This window comes from Somniosus microcephalus, chromosome 1 (genome assembly GCF_052327205.1).
Source record: "Somniosus microcephalus isolate GS21.2 chromosome 1, FLI_Smic_1.0, whole genome shotgun sequence".
Taxonomy (NCBI): Eukaryota; Metazoa; Chordata; class Chondrichthyes; order Squaliformes; family Somniosidae; genus Somniosus; species Somniosus microcephalus.
The window spans coordinates 84,204,577-84,223,194 of record NC_140987.1 but is presented as its reverse complement, the minus strand read 5'-3'; the positions used below and the strand labels follow the sequence as shown (position 1 = coordinate 84,223,194).

The following is an 18,618-nucleotide window of genomic DNA, read 5'->3' as shown; positions in this document are numbered from 1 at the left end:
TTAGTGCCGGGTTTGAGGTCCTGGTCTTCAAACACTCTCTTCCTCAGGCGACCGAAGGCTGCACTGGCACACTGAAGGCTGTGTTGGACTTCGTCGTCGACATCTGCCCTTGTTGACAGTTGGCTCCCGAGGTATGGAAAGTGGTCCACGTTGTCCAAGGCCTTGTCGTGGATTTTGATAATCGGGGGGCAGCACTGTGTGACGGGGGCAGGTTGGTAGAGGACCTTTGTCTTACGGATGTTTAGTGTAAGGCCCATGCTCTTGTATGCTTCGGTGAAGGTGTTTACGATGGTTTGGAGTTCGACCTACGAGTGAGCGCAGACGTAAGCATCGTCTGCATACTGTAATTCAATGACAGAGGATGGAACGACCTTGGATCTGGTCTGGAGGTGACGGATGTTGAACAGTTTCCCGTTTGTTCTGTAAATTAGCTCCACTCCAGTGGGGAGCTTACTGAGGGCGAGATGGAGCATTGCAGCAAGGAAGATTGAGAAGAGCGTTGGTGCGATGACACAGCCTTGCTTGACCCCGGTTCATACGTGAATTGGGTCTGTGGTGGAACCGTTGGTCAGGATCACAGCTTGCATGTCGTCGTGAAGCAGGTGGAGGATAGTGAAAAACTTTTGAGAGCAGCCGAATTTGAGGAGGACACTCCATAATCCCTCACGGTTGACAGTGTCGAAGGCCTTTGTGAGATCAAAGAAGGCCATGTACAGTGGTTGGTGCTGTTCCCTGCATTTCTCTTGTAATTGACGTGCGGTGAAGATCATGTCCATTGTGCTCCTTAGTGGGCGGAATCCGCATTGCGACTCTGGGAGGAGCTCGTCGGCCACTGGGAGAAGGCGATTGAGGAGGATTCTTGCGATGACTTTCCCTGTGGAAGATAGCAGGGAAACTCCTCTGTAATTACCGCAATCGGACTTGTCACCTTTCTTGAAGATGGTCACAATTACGGCGTCTCTGAGATCCCCTGGCATACTCTCCTCCTTCCAGATAAGAGAAATGAGTTCATGAATTCACGCCAGTAGTGCTTCTCCGCCATGCTTTAGTGCCTCGGCGGGGATTCCATCTGCTCCTGAGGCCTTGTTGTTCTTCAGTTGTCGGATGGCCTTTTCAACCTCATGCCGGGCTGGGGTTGTGCTGAGATGGTGGCGGGTAGCTTGCTGCGGGATGGAGTTGAGGACACTCGTGTCGAAGACAGAGTCGTGGTTAAGGAGATCTTCGAAGTGCTCCTTCCAGCTGGCACTGACTGCTTCCCTGTCCTTGATGAGTACCTCTCTGTTCTTGGCCCGCAGTGAGGAAGGGCCTTGGGTGCTGGGACCGTAGATGGTCTTGACTGCGCTAAAGAATCCACGCACGTCGTGGTTGTTGGCTAGCTGCTGGATCTCCTGCGCTTTCTCCATCTGTTTTTTAGGTCGTGAGTTTTTTGTTGGACCTCGGCCTTCAGGCTTCTGTAGAGCTGCTTTCTTGCTCTCGAGTTCTGTTGCTGTTTCCAGATCAGAAATGCCTTGCGCTTGTGACTTATTAACTTATTAGCTCCTGGATCTCCTGGTCATTCTCGTCGAACCAGTCTTGGTGTTTCCTGGTTGAGTTACCTGCCTATTAACAGGTAGTTGCCAGTAGTTGTCAGCCTATTTTTGAATTTTGCCGCTTCTGGCTCGGGTTTCCCGACGTCCGAACACCACGCCAGGTAAGTGTGGCATGTTGTGAGTCTGCTGTAATATTTCTGGATTGATGACAGCTACAGAAGCGGTGTGAAGGATCCAATGTTGCACTGGTGAGTCTCAGAGGAAAGAAAATATGTTGGTTACTGCATTTTTAATACATTTACAGTTTTCTTTAGGTTACAAGTTTTTAAATCCATGTCCAGTGCCACCTCGCTGGGAGAACTTCTCTCACCAGTGACAGATCGCTTCTGCCACCTCACCTGCAGCTGCTATCTATTCCAACCTTTGGAGGGAGTCATTGGAGAACCTGGATGCAAGAGGTCACCTTTGTGCAGTGATTGTCAGTGTTTTCAACACCTTAATGCTGTCAAACACTGAGAAATCAGTTGCCAAAATAAAATTGTGCGTGGTCCCTTTAAAGAAACCAGCAGATGACGTGTCATCAAATGACATCATCTGACCTGCTTCCTCTTAATTGGCCGGCAAGCCCGCAGGGCGGGCTTAACAAGGTCAATCAAGGCAAAATCATGTCTGTGGGCCGAATGCAGCTGGGGACAGGACTGGAAGCCGGAAACCACCTGACCCGCACCCATTGATAAAATCGCGGCCTAAGTAGCAGAAGCCTGGGAGCAGGTCAATTAATGTTCTGAGATCAAGAAAAGAATTGAAAAATACCAGTGGACTTAACATGGTCATCTCCTGTGAAAGAACAGAAAGCAAAATAAATAGGAAGGTCATCAACCTGAAATGTTCAACGGGGGCAATTTTACCTAGGCCGCCCATTGGGAAACGGATAGGATCAGGTGTCATGCTGGTTTTACACCCCAGCCGATTTTATTGAAGTCAATGGAGAGTAACATTGAGTGGAGTGCAAAACCAATCCAATGGGTTTCCAGAGGGGTGGGTTAGGTTAAAACTATCCCTGTTTCTCTCTCCACAGATTCTCCCTGACCTGCTGAGTGTTTCCAGCATCTTCCCTTTTTATTTCAGATTTCCAACATCCGCAATATTTTGTTTATATTTTCTTTAATGTTAATAGAATGCTGAATTGTGTCATTAAATCAGTTGAGTATAATTCAGAGAATATTATGCGAAAACTGTACAATGCTCTGGTTTGAACCCATCTTCAGCAATCGCTCCAGTTTTGGTCCCCAAGATACAAATGAATAATTCAGGCCCGGGAGGTGGTGCAGGATAAAATCATAAGGCTGACTCCTGTATGTTGAGGAAAGACTGGAACAAATAAGAACAGTAGAGCACTTGATTTTCTTTTTTTCCCCCTGCTACTCGGGACAGCAATCGGGCAGGCAGGAGCTGAGGTGGGCAGCAAACTGTCCTGACCTTGGCAATGAGAGGCCTGGGTGATGTTACCCGTGGGCCCCAGTCAGTTGCCCAAAACCAGCAAGATGCAGCAGCTGGGTGACAGCAAGAGGTGCCGCACGGATGGAGCTGAAGGAATGGTCCACAGCACTCGGGTAAATCGCAGAGATTGGGTTTCGGGTGGGGCCCAGGGAAGCCGTACCTTTTTGTGTGGGGCCCGGAGGGGCACTCCTGCTTCTCCGGGACCCACAAGGAAAGTTTTTTTTAAAGTTTTAAAACTTACCTGGTTTCTTCTTCCGCTCGGTTCCCCTAGCAGGAAAGCCACAGCTGCTTCCCTGCTCAGGCCTCTGGTTAAAATAACAGTCAGGCCCCAATGACATAATCAGAGCCCAATCTGCATAATTAAAGAAGGACCCTGCCGATTTCCTGGGGGGGGGTATTCTTCCTGCCTGTTCAGAAGAGCAGGTTAAAATGGAAGGCTGCAGGACGATGGTAGGCAAGTCTCTCAGGCAAATTTCTGATGCAGAATTATTGCAACCATACAACAGATTTCAGACCACGCACTTTTTGGCAATACTTCCTCATCTAACTCTATCAGCATAACCTTCTGTTCCCATCTCCCTCACATACTTAGTTAGTCTCCCTTTAAATGCATTTGTACTATTCACCTCGACCACTCCCTGTGGCAGCGAGTTCCACAGTCTCACCAGTCTCTGGGTAAAGAAGTTTCTTCTGAATTCCCTATTTGATTTCTTGGTGACTGTCTTATATTGATGGCCTCTAGTTTTGCTCTTCCCCACAAGTGGAAACACTTGCTCTGTGTCTACTCTATAAGAACATTTCATAATTTTAAAGACCTCTATTAGATCACCCCTTAGCCTTCTCCTTTCAAGAGAAAAGAGACACAGCCTGTCATACTGAATAGTGCCATTGGATCTTTTACGTCCACCTGAGAGGGCTTTGCCTTGGTTTAACATCTCATCCAAAGGACGGCACCTCCAACAGTGCAGTTCTCCCTCAGTACTGCACTGAAGTGTCAGCCTAAATCATGTGTTCAAAGCTGGATAGAAAGAAACTGTTCCCATTGGCAGAAGGGTCAAGAACCAGAGGACACAGATCTAAGGTGATTGGCAGAAGAACCAAAGGCGACATGAGGAAAAACCTTTTTACTCAGCAAGTGGTTACGATCTGGAATTCAATGCCTGAAAGGGTGGTGGAGGCAGACTCAATCATGGCTTTCAAAAGGGAGTTGGATAAGTACCTGAAGGAAAAATATTTGCAGGGCTATGGGGAAAGGGCAGGGTAGTGGGACTAGCTGAAGTGCTCTTGCAGAGAGCTGGCACAGGCTCGACGGGCCGAATGGCCTTCTTCCGTGCTGTAACCATTCTATGATTCTATGAAAGCTAATCTATGCAACACCTCTGTAGTACTGAGGGCGTGCTGCACTATCAGAGGTGCCATCTATCAGATGAGACATTAAATTGAGGCTCTCTTAGGTGGATGTGAAAAATCACTTGAGACTATCTGAAGAAGAGTAGGGGAGATGTCCTGGCCAACATTTATCGCTCAATTAACATCACTAAAACAGATTATCTGGTCATTTATCTCATGTTTGTAGGACCTTGCTGTGCGCACATTGGCGGTCATATTTGCCTACATTACAATGGTGACTGCACCTCAAAAGCACTTCATTGGCTGTGAAGTGTTTGAGGATGTGAAAGGCACTTTATAAATGCGAGTTCTCTTTTATTCTATTTGAAAGTTTTTTCCAATGCTGTACTGTTCCTAGTTTGGCTTTTATTTGCACCATTTCACAAGGACTTCAGAAATCTGTATCAAAAAGTTGGCAAATCCTATTAAAAGATTGATTTAATACACATAGCTCTGTTGTTTCCTGATGTTATACAGTCAAAAGTGTTCTTAACACATAGAAAATTAACAATGGTATCTGTGAAAAAAGAAAGGCTTGCATTTATATAGCACCTTTCACGACCACCGGATGTCTCAAAGCGCTTTACAGCCAATGAAGTCTTCTTCTTCTTGAGCAGTCCCTCGGAACCGAGGGTGACTTGCTTCCACATTAAAAATGAGTTCTCAGGTGGCTGATGAGTCCAATGCGGGACCTACAGTCTCCGTCACAGGTGGGGCAGACGGTGGTTGAAGGGGCGGGTGGGTGGGGTGCTTGGGTTGACGTGCGCTCCTGGCACTGCTTGCGCTTGGCTTCCGCTTGCTCCCGGTGAAGAGATTCGAGGTGTTCAGCGCCTTCCCTGATGCTTTTCCTCCACTTTGTGCGGTCTTGGGTCAGGGATTCCCAGGTGTCGGTGGGGATGTTGCACTTTTTCAAGGAGACTTTTAGGATGTCCTTGAAGCATTTCCTCTGCCCACCTGGGGCTCTCTTGCCATGTCGGAGCTCTTGTTTTGGGAGTCTCGTATCGGGCATGTGGACGATGTGACCCGTCCATCGGAGCTGATCGAGTGTGGTCAAAGCATTGATGCTGGGGATGTTGGCCTGATTGAGAACACTGACGTTGGTGCGTCTATCCTGCCAATGGATTGGCAGGATCTTGCGGAGACAGCGTTGGTGGTACCTCTCCAGTGCTTTGAGGTGCCTCCTGTACATGGTCCATGTCTCTGAGGCATACACTAGGGTATCGCTACTGCGCTGTAGACCATGAGCTTGGTGCTGGGTTTGAGGTCCTGGTCTTCAAACACTCTCTTCCTCAGGCGACCGAAGGCTGCACTGGCACACTGAAGGCGGTGTTGGACTTCGTCATCGACGTTTGCCCTTGTTGACAGTAGGCTCCCGGGGTATGGAAAGTGGTCCACGTTGTCCAAGGCCTTGTCATGGATTTTGATAATCGGGGGGCAGTACTGTCTGGCGGGGGCAGGTTGGTAGAGGACCTTTGTCTTATGGATGAAGTACTTTTGAAGAGGAGTCACTGTTGCAATGTGGGAAACGTGGCAGCTAATTTGCGCACAGCAAGGTCCCACAAACAGCAATGTGATAATGACCAGGTAATCTGTTTTTGTTATGATGGTTGAGGGATAAATATTGGCCAGGACACTGGGGATAACTCCCCTGCTCTTCTTCGAAATAGTGCCATGGGATCTTTTACGTCCACCTGAGAGAGCAGACGGGGCCTCGGTTTAACGTCTCATCTGAAAGACGGCAACTCCAACAGTGCAGCACTCCCTCAGCACTGCACTGGAGTGTCAGCCTAGCTTTATGTGCTCAAGTCCCTGGAGTGGGACCTGAACCCACAACCTTCTGACTCAGCGGCGAGTGTGCTCCCAACTGAGCCACAGCTGACACATTTTATATTTTTGTTTTCTCGATTTTTCTTTAGAATAACTAAGTAATGGTAAGTGGTGGTAGGGATTCTGCAGAATACTGAATAGACATTCAATGACAGCAGTCACTAGTGATCCTATAAAAAGCAGATTGAAAAATGTATTGAATTTTAATCATACTAATCACTCCCATGTGCATTTTCAGGTAGATCCCACCATAGCTGGAAAGAAGGAGGGAAAGGTACATTACTTTGTTGAGCTTCATATATCCTTTACTGTCCCTACTGTTCAACTTTACTTATAAACTTTGCAGTTTCATTACTTCAAGAGGAGATAGATCTAGATCCACCTGTAGCAGAAGGCAATACAAACAGAATATCTGTTTCAGTATGGTTCAAAGAACGAGAAGGTACGTACTGTAAAGAACGTGAATTCACTTCACTTCATCTAACTGGCAATGGTAAAGTGGTTACAGAGCAGAAATACAAACTTCCCACTTTCAGAATTCTTTCCCTTAGGACATTCAAAAACTGGAGTAGTTCCCCATTCCCTTCTCTATCATACAGTTTAACCAGGTCAGACTATTCCCAATATGATTGTTGTCAATTTCTCGCAAAGCAGCAGTCTCTGGTGTAAAAACAGAAAGTGCTGGAAATACTCAGCAGGTCAGGCAGCATCTGTGGAGAGAGAAACAGAGTTAACGTTTCAGGTCAATGACCCTTCGTCAGAACTGGAAAAAGCTGGAGATCGAACAGGTTTTTAAGCGAGTGCAGGGGCAGGGAAAGGGGGGAGGGGAGGAAAAAACAAAAGTGAAGGTCTGTAATAGGATGGAAGGCAGGAGAGATTAAGAGAGATTAAGAGGTGGTGCAAGGCAAAAGGAGATGGTAATGGGACAAGTTAAGAAACAAAAGGCAAATGGTATGGTGGCCTTCGTAGCGAGAGGGTTTGAGTACAGGAACAAGGATGTCTTGCTGCAGTTGTACAGGGCCTTGGTGAGACCACACCTTGAGTATTGTGTGCAGCTTTGGTCGCGATATCTGAGGAAGGATGTTCTTGCCATGGAAGGAGTGCAGCAAAGATTCACCAGGCTGATACCTGGGATGGCAGGAATGACGTATGAGGAGAGATTGGGTCGATTGGGCTTGTATTCGCTGGAGTTTAGAAGAATGAGAGGGGATCTCATTGAAACTTATAAAATTCTAACAGGACTAGACAGACTAGATGCAGGAAGGATGTTCCCGATGGTCAGGGAGTCCAGAACTAGGGGTCACAGTCTAAGGATAAGGGGTAAGCCATTTAGGACAGAGATGATGAGGAATTTCTTCACCCAAAGAGTGGTGAACCTGTGGAATTCTCTACCACAGAAAGCAGTAGAGGCCAATTCATTAAATATATTCAAGAAGGAGTTGGATATATTTATTAAGGCTAAAGGGATCAAGGGATATGGGGAGAAAGCAGGGACAGGGTACTGAATTTGGATGATCAGTCATGATCGCATTGAATGGCGGAGCAGGCTCGAGGGGCCGAATGGCCTACTCCTGCTCCTATGTTTCTATGTTTCTAAAAGATAGCTCTAGATGAAGTGTAAATAGCAGAATGAAAGACAGCTGCCATGTGGGAGAGAGAAAATAAAAATGGAGAAAAAAAAGAATAGGGGCTGAAATTGTTGAACTCTATGTTGAGTCCAGAAGGCTGTAAAGTGCCTAATCGAAAGATGAGGTGCTGTTCCTCGAGCTTACATTGAGCTTCATTGGAAGTGTAAGAGGCATATTGGCTCCGGTTCAGTGAAACTGCCTGTGCAATAGCCTAGGGCATAGAGGTACAATGCAGTGTAGCACTAAGCAATACAAGACCAGGAGGTTCCCGGTGCATCTGATCTCATCCAAGGCAGCAGCTGGAGAGCCTCAGCATTGCTCAGCTCGGGAGGGGGGAAAGAATCAGACACCATTCACACTCCTGATTGTTATCCCGTGATACCTGCTGGAAAGTGGATGTTGGGTGAGGCTCGGTTGTTGCGGTTTCCATGGTCAACTGCCTGGAAACTTTCACAAGCTGTGCTCAAATGACAAGGTGAAATGCTGGAGCATAAGAACATAAGAAACAGGAGCAGCAGTAGGCCAATCGGCCCCTCGAGCCTGCTCCACCATTCAATAAGATCATGGCTGATCCAATCTTGGCCTCAACACCACTTTCCTGCTCTCTCCCCATACCCCTTGACTCCCTTGTAGTTCAAATGTCTGTCAATCTCCGCCTTGAATATATTCAATGACTTCGCCTCCACAGCTCTCTGGGGTAGAGAATTCCAAAGATTCATGACCCTCTAAGAGAAGAAATTCCTCCTCATCACCGTCTTAAATAGGTGACCCCTTATTCTGAAACTATGCCTCCTAGTTCTAGATACCCCCACTAGGAGAAACGTCCTCTCAGCATCCACCCTGTCAATAACGTAACGAAGGACAAGAGGACAAACAGAACTTTGAGTCAGTTTCTGGATGCAGTCTTGCCTTTTTTTTTAATTCATTGATGGGATGTGGGCGTCGCTGGCTGGCTAGGCCTGCATTTAGTGCCCATCCCTAATTGCCCTTGAGAAGATGGTGGTGAGCCGCCTTCTTGAACCGCTGCAGTCCATATGGTGTAGGTACACCCACAATGCTGTTAGGAAGGGAGTTCCAGGATTTTGGCCCAGCGACAGTGAAGGAACGGCGATACAGGTCCAAGTCAGGATGGTGTGTGGCTTGGCGGGGAACTTGTAGGTGGTGATGTTCCCATGCGTCTGCTGCCCTTGTCCTTCTAAGTGGTAGAGGTCGCGGGTTTGGAAGGTGCTGTTGAAGGAGCTTTGGCGAGTTGCTGCAGTGCATCTTGTAGGTGGTACACACTGCAGCCACAGTGCGCCGGTGGTGGAGGGAGTGAATGTTGAAGGTGGTGGATGGAGTGCCAATCAAGCGGGCTGCTTTATCCTGAATGGTGTCGAGCTTCTTGAGTGTTGTTGGAGCTGCACTCATCCAGGCAAGTGGAGAGTATTCCATCGCACTCCTGACTTGTGCCTTGTAGATGGTGGAAAGGCTTTGGGGAATCAGGAGGTGAGACACTCACCACAGAATTCCCAGCATCTGGCCTGCTCTTGTAGCCACAGTATTTATATGGCTGGTCCAGTTCAGTTTCTGATCAATGGTAACCCCCAGGATGTTGCTAGTGGGGGATTCAGCGATGGTAATGCCATTGAATGTCAAGGGGAGATGGTTAGAGTCTCACTTGTTGGAGATGGTCATTGCCTGGCACTTGTGTGGTGCGAATGTTACTTGCCACTTGTCAGCCCAAGTCTGAATGTTGTCCAGGTCTTGCTGCATATGGACACAGACTGCGTCTTTATCTGACGAGTCTCGAATGGATTGATTCCCATTGACTTCAGTTTTGCTAGGGCTCCTTGATGCCACACTCGATCAAATGCTGCCTTGATGTCAAGGGCAGTCACTCTCACCTCACCTCTTGAGTTCAGCTCTTTTGTCCATGTTTGGACCAAGGCTGTAATGAGGTCAGGAGCTGAGTGGCCCTGGCGGAACCCAAACTGGGCGTCAGTTAGCAGGTTATTGCTATTAAATATCTAAAATGTTTAGTATTCAAAATGCCTTTTCTCTTCCTCCTTTGATTAACTATGTTACCCTCCATTTTTCTCCATTATTATCTTCGCAGGTCACTCATCTCCAATGGTCAATTTACACTTCAGTCACACTTGCTGCCCCCCACCCCCAATGGCACTACAGCAATTCAATGAGGAACCAATTCGAACCTCCATCCCTCCACTCCCACAATATCACAGATTGGTACTGTCAAATGATGTTCCGATCTAATCCATCCCCTCCTTTCTTAAAGTAATGAAACTGCAAGATGTATAGGTAAAGTGAGCAGTAGGAATATTGGCCTGGATATTCCGATCCCTACGAGTGTGTACGCGCTGTGTACCCACCCGTAGGGACATCAGAAATGCCGGTTTCAGGCATGCACAGCACATGCGCTGAAAACCGGCATTTCCAATCTGTCAAGAAGCCTGCCCAAGAGAAGGGCCTCTGCGGGCGGATAGTTCCGCTTTCTGGAGCCCCTCCGCCCGCAGAAAACCTTTAGAATTCTTGCGCCTGCTTTTACCAGGATAAGAGTTGAAAAAAAGTTTTTTTTTAATTTTCGGTCATTTATCATTTAAAAATACTTTAAAAAAAGGTACGTTTATTTTTAGCCCTGTAAAAAACGTTAATTTCAAAAAATTAAATTTTTGTTTAAAATATTTAATTTATTGTAATTTCAACTAATTTTTAAAATGTGATTTTTAAAAAATGTATTTAATGTTTTGAAGTGTTTTTGGGGTGATCTCCATTCATATATTTGACAGGTCTATCTGTCAAGTGTATGAAGGGAGATTCCCTTCTTTGATTGGCTCCCCATGGCCCATGTGATCCCAGGGAAACTTGCGAACCGCATGCGCCCCTGGGATACGTAGGTCCTGCACACTTGGAGTTCGAGAGGCCCAGCATCGGAACTATACGCACCTCGTGAGCCCTCGGGTAAGTCCGTAGATTTTTTCCAGATTGGAGTCTTCCGCACGCGGGAAGGCTCCGATCGGAAAATACAGCCCATTAAACAGTATACAAAGCGTAACAAAGTAATGTCATTACATTGGACACCAGTATAGACATCTGCTTTAAGCAATGGAGTGGAGTAGGTTTTCTTCTTGCAGACAAGACCCACTCAAAAATTGCATGAATGATTTCAGATGAATGCAAGACATTACCTGAATTGATCCTGATCACGCATCATGGGAGAAGATAAGAATCCATGTAAAATCTTTAGGTTTGTTCTGTAATGATAAAGGGCACCACGTGATCTTATATCCGCCCCCCCAGTAGCAAATATTTTTTTGGGGGGGAGGGGAGCTGGTGATTTTATATTTTTGCTCTTTTCTTTATTTCCAACCATTGCCTTGTTTTAAGACTGCTGCCAGTCCCATTAACTGGTGATAGGGAGATGTGCCAGAGCAGCCTGCCTTCTAACATTTCTCTCCTTTCCTATGGGAAAAAGGTCTCCACATAGTAGTTACTCTGATGGCAAACCCAAATTGGTTGCCCTTTAATTTCTTTTACCTCAGTGCTATTAGCACTAAAGTGATGAATCCATTCCAAGACCCATCTCTTGTAGGACGACAAGGACAGAACACAAAAAATAAGCAATCAAAAAGCACAAAGAGCATTTTCTCACAGGGAGGTGGGAAAATATGCTTGCCAAGTCACAATAGGATGTTCTCGGACTTCTTGTGGCCTTGGCAGAGGCTAGAAACAAATGAGCCAGTCACATGTTCAGCCTGTACCAGTGCACGACATAGGGAAAACCAAGAGATTGCAGAAAAAGGACATTTTCAATTGGAGACACAAATATAGAATCATAGAATGGTTACAGCATAGAAGGGGGCCATTCGGCCCATCGAGCCCATGCCGGCTCTCTGCAAGAGCACTTCAACTAGTCCCACTTCCCCGCCCTTTCCCTGTAGCCCTACAAAAAAATTTCCTTCAGGTACTTATCCAATTCCCTTTTGAAAGCCACAACTGAGTCTGCCTCCACCACCCTTTCAGGCAGTGCATTCCAGATCCTAACCACTCGCTGCGTAAAAAGGTTTTTCCTCATGTCACCTTTGATTCTTTTGCCAATCACTTTAAATCTGTGTCCTCCGGTTCTGCCAATGGGAACAGTTTTTCTCTATCTACTTTGTCCAGAGCCCTCACGATTTTGAACACCTCTATCAAATCTCTCAACCTTCTCTGCTCTAAGGAGAACAACCCCAGCTTCTCCAGTCTATCCACGTAACTGAAGTCCCTGATCCCTGGAATCATTCTTGTAAATCTTTTCTGCACCCTCTCTAAGGCCTTCACATCCTTCCTAAAGTGTGGTGCCCAGAATTGGACACTTCAGTTGAGGCCGAACCAGTGTTTTATAAAGGTTCATCATAACTTCCTTGCTTTTGTGCTCTATGCCTCTATTTATGAAGCCCAGGATCCCGTATGCTTTTTTAACTACTTTCTCAACCTGACCTGCCACCTTCAACGATGTGTGCACATATATCCCCAGGTCTCTCTGTTCATGCACCCCCTTTAGGATTGTACCCTTTAGTTTATATTGCCTCCCCTTGTTCTTCCTACCAAAATGTATGACTTTGCACTTTTCTGCGTTAAATTTCATCTGCCACGTGTCCACCCATTTCACCACTATCCTCCTCACTGTTCACTGCAAATTTTGAAATTGTGCCCTGTACACCCAAGTCCAAGTCATTAATATATATCAAGAAATGCAGTGGTCCTAGTACCAACCCCTGGGGAACACCACTGTATACCTTCCTCCAGTCCAAAAAACAACCGTTCACCACTACTCTCTGTTTCCTGTCACTTAGCCAATTTTGTATCCATACTGCCACTGTCCCTTTTATTCCGTGGGCTTCAACTTTGCTGGCGAGCCTATTATGTGGCACTTTATCAAACGTCTTTTGGAAGTCCATGTACACCATGTCAACCGCATTGCCATCATCAACCCTCTCTGTACCTCATCAAAAAACTCAATCAAGTTAGTTAAACACGATTTGCCTTTAACAAATCCATGCTGGCTTTCCTTAATTAATCCACACTTGTCCAAGTGACTGTTAACTTTGTCCCTGATTATCGTTTCTAAAAGCTTCCCCACTACCGAGGTTAAATTGACTAGGCTGTAGTTGCTGGGTTTATCCTTACACCCCTTTTTGAACAAGGGTGTAACATTTGCAATTCTCCAGTCCTCTGGCACCACTCTTGTATCAAAGGAGGATTGAAAAATTATGGCCAGTACCTTCGCGATTTCCTCTTTAACTTCCCTCAACATCCTAGGATGCATCCCATCCGGTCCTAGTACCTCCTCTATCAATTTTTATCTCATCCAGTATCTCCACTACCTCCTATTTCACTATGACTTTGGCAGCATCTTCTTCCTTAGTACCTCAGCCATGTCCTCTGCCTCCATGGGTAGGTCTCCTTTTTGGTCCCTAATCGGCCCCACCCCTCCTCTTACTACCCATTTATTATTTATATATGCCTCTAGAAGAGTTTTGAATTCCTTTTTATGTTAGCTGCCAATCTATTCTCATACTCTCTCTTTGTCCCTCTTATTTTCTTTTTCACTTCCCCTCTGAACTTTCTATATTCAGCCTGATTCTCAATTGTATTCTCAACCTGACATCTGTCATACGCGCTCTTTTTCTGCTTCATCTTACTCTCTATCTCTTTTGTCATCCAGGGAGCTCTAGTTTTAGTTGCCCTAATTTTGTGGGAATGTACCTCGACTGTACCCCCCGTGGGAATGTATCTCCTCTTTAAAGGCAGCTTTTATGAAAATATGGGAGAAACCATCCATTCCTTTTTAAAGATGGCGACAATCAGAAATCATTTATGTTTAATTCTTATTCTATTTGAAACCTCGTGCATAAACTTTCTGATTGAATGTTGAAAAATTTAAATAAGTCATTAATGATCAACCAGAAATGTTATACATTATAAAAATCTTTTAATTACATTAGATAAAAATGTATAACTTTTAGTCAGTAACAGAAACTTTTAAAAAGATGGCAAAGTACATTTACAAATACAAGCTCTTATGTAGAGCTTTAGTTTTTTTTAACTATATACAGTTTTCAGTATTAATCCATCATTACTTTCTTGAAAAAGATAAAGGAGTTCTAAACCCATTAAGAACTATAGCAGCGTCTATGCATTCACACTGAAGGATTAGTGAACAACCTATCATTTTTTGGACTGCCATTATAAGATTGTTCTGTACCTTGCTGTGAATTGTGCTGTAATATTAAATGGGTCAGTGCTGCACCAGTGAGAGGAGGTTAGCAGTAGTAATATGGTGCAGTTTGCTCCCAGTCACATTATTGCATCTTAGTTTTAATGTAAAACAGGAGAGATGGTACAGTGTGTTTGGAGCTTGAATGCAATCCTAACACTTTATGGTATGAAGTAAGTTGTTAGCTGCCATTCCCTAATCTCAGACTTGTCATTGTGGGAAGCTGGCTGAGAGCAGGAAATCTGAATCCCTGCCTGAAGGAAGGGTAGTGGTGGTGGGGGTGGGTGGGGGAAGCCACTCCAGGCCGCTCTCACGCAACTCTCAGCAGCAAGTAACAGAGTGAAGTTGTAGAATGTCACCTGGGTATGTTGTGGATCATAGTAAAATCTAGGATGGGCAGAGACAATAAAACATCTTAGGAAAATAAAACAAATGAAGCTTGAAAACTGCATTAGAAAAGTTTGTAGATTCAGAGCTTGCAACACTTACCTTTTAGGTATTACTGCAATTTTAAGTAACTAAATATAAAACAAAGATGTTATGAAAAATACTCTACAGCAGTTATTAAGTTACCCAGGATCTCATTCATTACCAAGCAGTCTATTCCAATCATCCCTTATATGGACATACAAAATATGTGGACACAATTAAGTCCAAATGGATCATAGCATTTGGATTAAAAATTATGATTAATACAAGTCTCATTAATGTTTATTTTTATACAAAATTGGTTTAGTGGTTACAAATACAAGTTACCTAAAGCAACTTCTATTCATAGATATACATTTTTTAAATCACTCTTTGCATAATATACTTTATAAATACTGATTTCTTTTAAAAAAAATACTAGATCATAAAACATAGCTAATAATTTTAAATACCTGAAGGAGAATTCACATTTTAAGTACAAGGATTTTATTCACTGAATGTTTATATCAAAGCATCTCAATGACCTACTAACGGAGGCCATTGTTCTAACTAACATTATAGTGCATAGTTTATGGTGGTGGGAAAGCAACTATCTGAAGGTAAGCATGCAGGTGCAGCAGGCGGTTAAGAAGGCAAATGGTATGTTGGCCTTCGTAGCAAGAGGGTTCGAGTACAGGAACAAGGATGTCTTGCTGCAGTTGTACAGGGCCTTGGTGAGACCACACCTTTGAGTATTGTTGTGGTGTATGTGCCTTTAAGAGCAATTATGGTGTATGTGCCTTTAAGAGCCCCAGGTGTGCGTAATGCCGGTAATTGCCACTTGGGCTATATAAGCCTGTGTATTGTGTATATCCTTTAGAAACCCCCCCCCAGACTTGCTTAGTAAATACCTATGAACCAACTCCTGTCTTCAGTGTCTTTATCTACACACGGACACTACAGTGGCGACGAAGTGGAAACGGACTTACCTGCAATTCGGCAGCACCTCAAGGACATCGATTCCTCCAGCGTCCAGAAGACTCAAGGAAGTAAGAGAAACTGTGGTTTCACCAGCTGGCCAAGCTGGTGACAGGTACTGCGCTAATCCTTCCTGGGCGTCAGGCTGGAGCTCCAGCGGCGGGCTCTACAGCTGAGACAGGCAGCGAAATCGGAGGCAAGCAATAACGGACTGGGAGGGTGCACTCGAGAGACGGCCGGCGCGGCAAGATGGTCAGCGTTTAGACCTCCGTCGGGAACGAGTCTCCAACAGTGAATAAACGGAAACCACAGTAAAACAGCGTTGTTATCGGTAGCGGCGGGAAAGCACGGGAAGCGCCATATCGTTGCTACAGAGAAAAAAAAAGCGCGGGAAGCGCCATATCTTTTCTGAAATGCCTAAATCTGGTAATATTGAGGCTTTTGATGGCGAAATAGAAGATTGGACCACATACGTGGAAAGAGTAGAGGTTTATTGCACTGCAAATGGAATAACAGATGAAAAAAAAGCTTCAGTACTTCTGAACTTAATGGGCGCGAAGACATACGGGCTGTTACGAAATTTAATCACTCCAGCCAAACCAAAGGACAAGACTTTTAAAGAAATTGTTGATACCCTGCAGGAGCATTTAATCCCAACACCGCTGCTGATAGCGGAACGATTCAAGTTCTTCAAGAGAAATCAACACAAGAATGCAAGTAACGCTGATTACCTAAACGAATTAAGAAAGCTATCAAAGTACTGCCAAGAACAGAAAAAAATTCGCATCTGTGGGGACTTTAAGGTGACTGTAAACCCGGTCCTTCACACGGTACAGTATCCTCTTCCGAGGATAGAAGATATTTTCGCCTCACTATCCGGAGGGAAACATTTCACAAAAATTGACTTGGCACAGGCATATCTACAGATGGAGGTTGAGGAGACCTCTAAAAAGTATCTCACAATAAACACACACAAAGGCCTGTACCAGTACAATCGACTGGTTTTTGGAATAGCATCAGCTCCAGCTATCTGGCAAAGAGCTATGGAGCAAGTCCTGCAAGGGATTCCGGGGACTCAATGCTACCTAGGCGACATCCTTATAACAGGAGAAAACGACAACGAGCACCTTGCCAATTTGGAGCAGGTGCTCACTAGGCTGAAAGAACGGGGCCTACGAGCAAATCGCCCCAAGTGCGAATTTTTCCAAAATCAGATATCATATTGTGGCCACATAATTAATAAGGAAGGGTTGCATAAGTCACCTGAAAAAATTGAAGCAGTTATAAAAGCCCCAGCACCTGAAAATGTTTCACAATTAAGGTCATTCCTGGGATTAATAAATTACTATCATAAATTTTTACCGAACTTATCAACTATTCTACACCCTCTTAATGATCTTCTACAGACAGGAGTGATTTGGAAATGGAATGAAGACTGTAAACGTGCCTTCCATAAATGTAAAGACTTAATCACATCCGAGAAAATTTTGGCTCATTACAACCCATCACTACCAATCAGACTGGCGTGCGATGCATCCCCTTACGGCATAGGAGCGGTATTGTCCCATAGATTCCCTGATGGCTCGGAACGGCCGATAGCTTTTGCGTCACGCTCATTGAACTCAGCTGAGCGTAACTATGCCCAGATAGACAGGGAAGCACTCAGCCTGGTATGGGGAGTGAAGAAATTCAACCATTACCTACACAGACAAAAATTTACCTTGCTGACTGACCATCAACCCCTCATCTCCATATTCAACCCTAAAAAAGGTGTCCCCATTATGACGGCACAAAGACTACAGAGGTGGTCCCTTTTTCTAGGGGCACACCAATACAACATTGAATACAAAGGGTCAAAACAGCATGGGAATGCTGACGGTTTATCACGCCTACCGTTGCCAATGATAGAAGAGGCACCTGCAGTAGACCCAGTAGAGATATTCCACTCTACCATAGTGGAATGTCTACCGGTGACAAATTCTGCCATTGAAAGGGAGACAATGACCCTACTCTCTCACGGGTCTACGATTTAACAGTGAAGGGATGGCCAGCACATGGCGAACCACTGTTGCCAGCATTCTCGCAAAGAAGAGAACAGCTGTCAGTGTGCCGAGGAACCTTGATGTGTGGATCCAGAGTGGTGATTCCACCCAAACTCCAGGATAAAGTGCTAAAGGAGCTTCACGAGGGGCATCTGGGTGGAGTGAAAATGAAGAACCTAGCTAGGGCGTTTGTATGGTGGCCAGGTATCGATGGAGACATCGAAGACATGACCGAGAGCTGCCTAGGATGCCAGCAGGTCCAAAATGCTCCGCCACAGGCCCCTCTACATCCATGGGAGTGGCCCTCATCTCCCTGGCAAAGGGTGCACATCGACTTTGCTGGTCCATTTATGGACTCAATGTTCTTAATCGCAGTTGATGCACACTCCAAGTGGCCGGAGGTAATAAAGATGTCCTCCACCACCACGGAAAAAACCATCACAGTATTAAGGACCATATTTGCCAGGAATGGGCTGCCGGAGCAGATATGTTCTGATAATGGACCGCAATTTGTGTCCGAAGAATTCAGAAAGTTCTTTAAGAACAATGGGGTAAAGCACTACACGTCCGCCCCATACCATCCCGCCACCAATGGATTGGCTGAAAGGTTTGTCCAGACCTTCAAGAAGGCCATCAAGTCCATGGGTAATGAAGACATAAAACTTCAGCACAAGGTGGATAACTTCTTATTTGCATATAGGAATGCAACACATATGGTTACTAACCAAACTCCCGCCATGATGTTCTACAATAGAAACCTAAGATGCCAGCTGGATTTGGTCAAGCCCAACATCCGAAGGGACGTGGAGAACCGGCAGTTTCAGGGCATGAATGAAAGGCCAACTAGGGCCTTCCAGATAGGCCAACCGGTTTTGGCCCAGGACTACCGTACCGAGAAATGGCAGCCTGGAACTATCTGCACACGATTAGGACCACTGATGTATACCGTGGACATCGGAGACAGCATAATAAGGCGCCATGCTGACCAAATCATCAAGTCATCCGAAAAGGGACAACCTACACCACCACTCTATACATCTAACGATGAAGTAGAGATACCC

The 18,618-nt window shown here is 45.4% G+C and overlaps 1 long non-coding RNA gene across 1 annotated transcript; it reads right to left on the bottom strand.

Moving 5' to 3' along the window:
• Positions 1–13,824: 13,824 nt before the first annotated feature.
• LOC147124214 (uncharacterized) lies at positions 13,825–16,784 on the bottom strand. Its single transcript, XR_015077867.1, has 2 exons — positions 14,619–16,784; positions 13,825–14,516 (listed from the first exon to the last, which is right to left on the bottom strand). It is a non-coding gene; the product is annotated as an uncharacterized LOC147124214 (long non-coding RNA).
• Between the last annotated feature and the right edge of the window lie 1,834 nt (positions 16,785–18,618).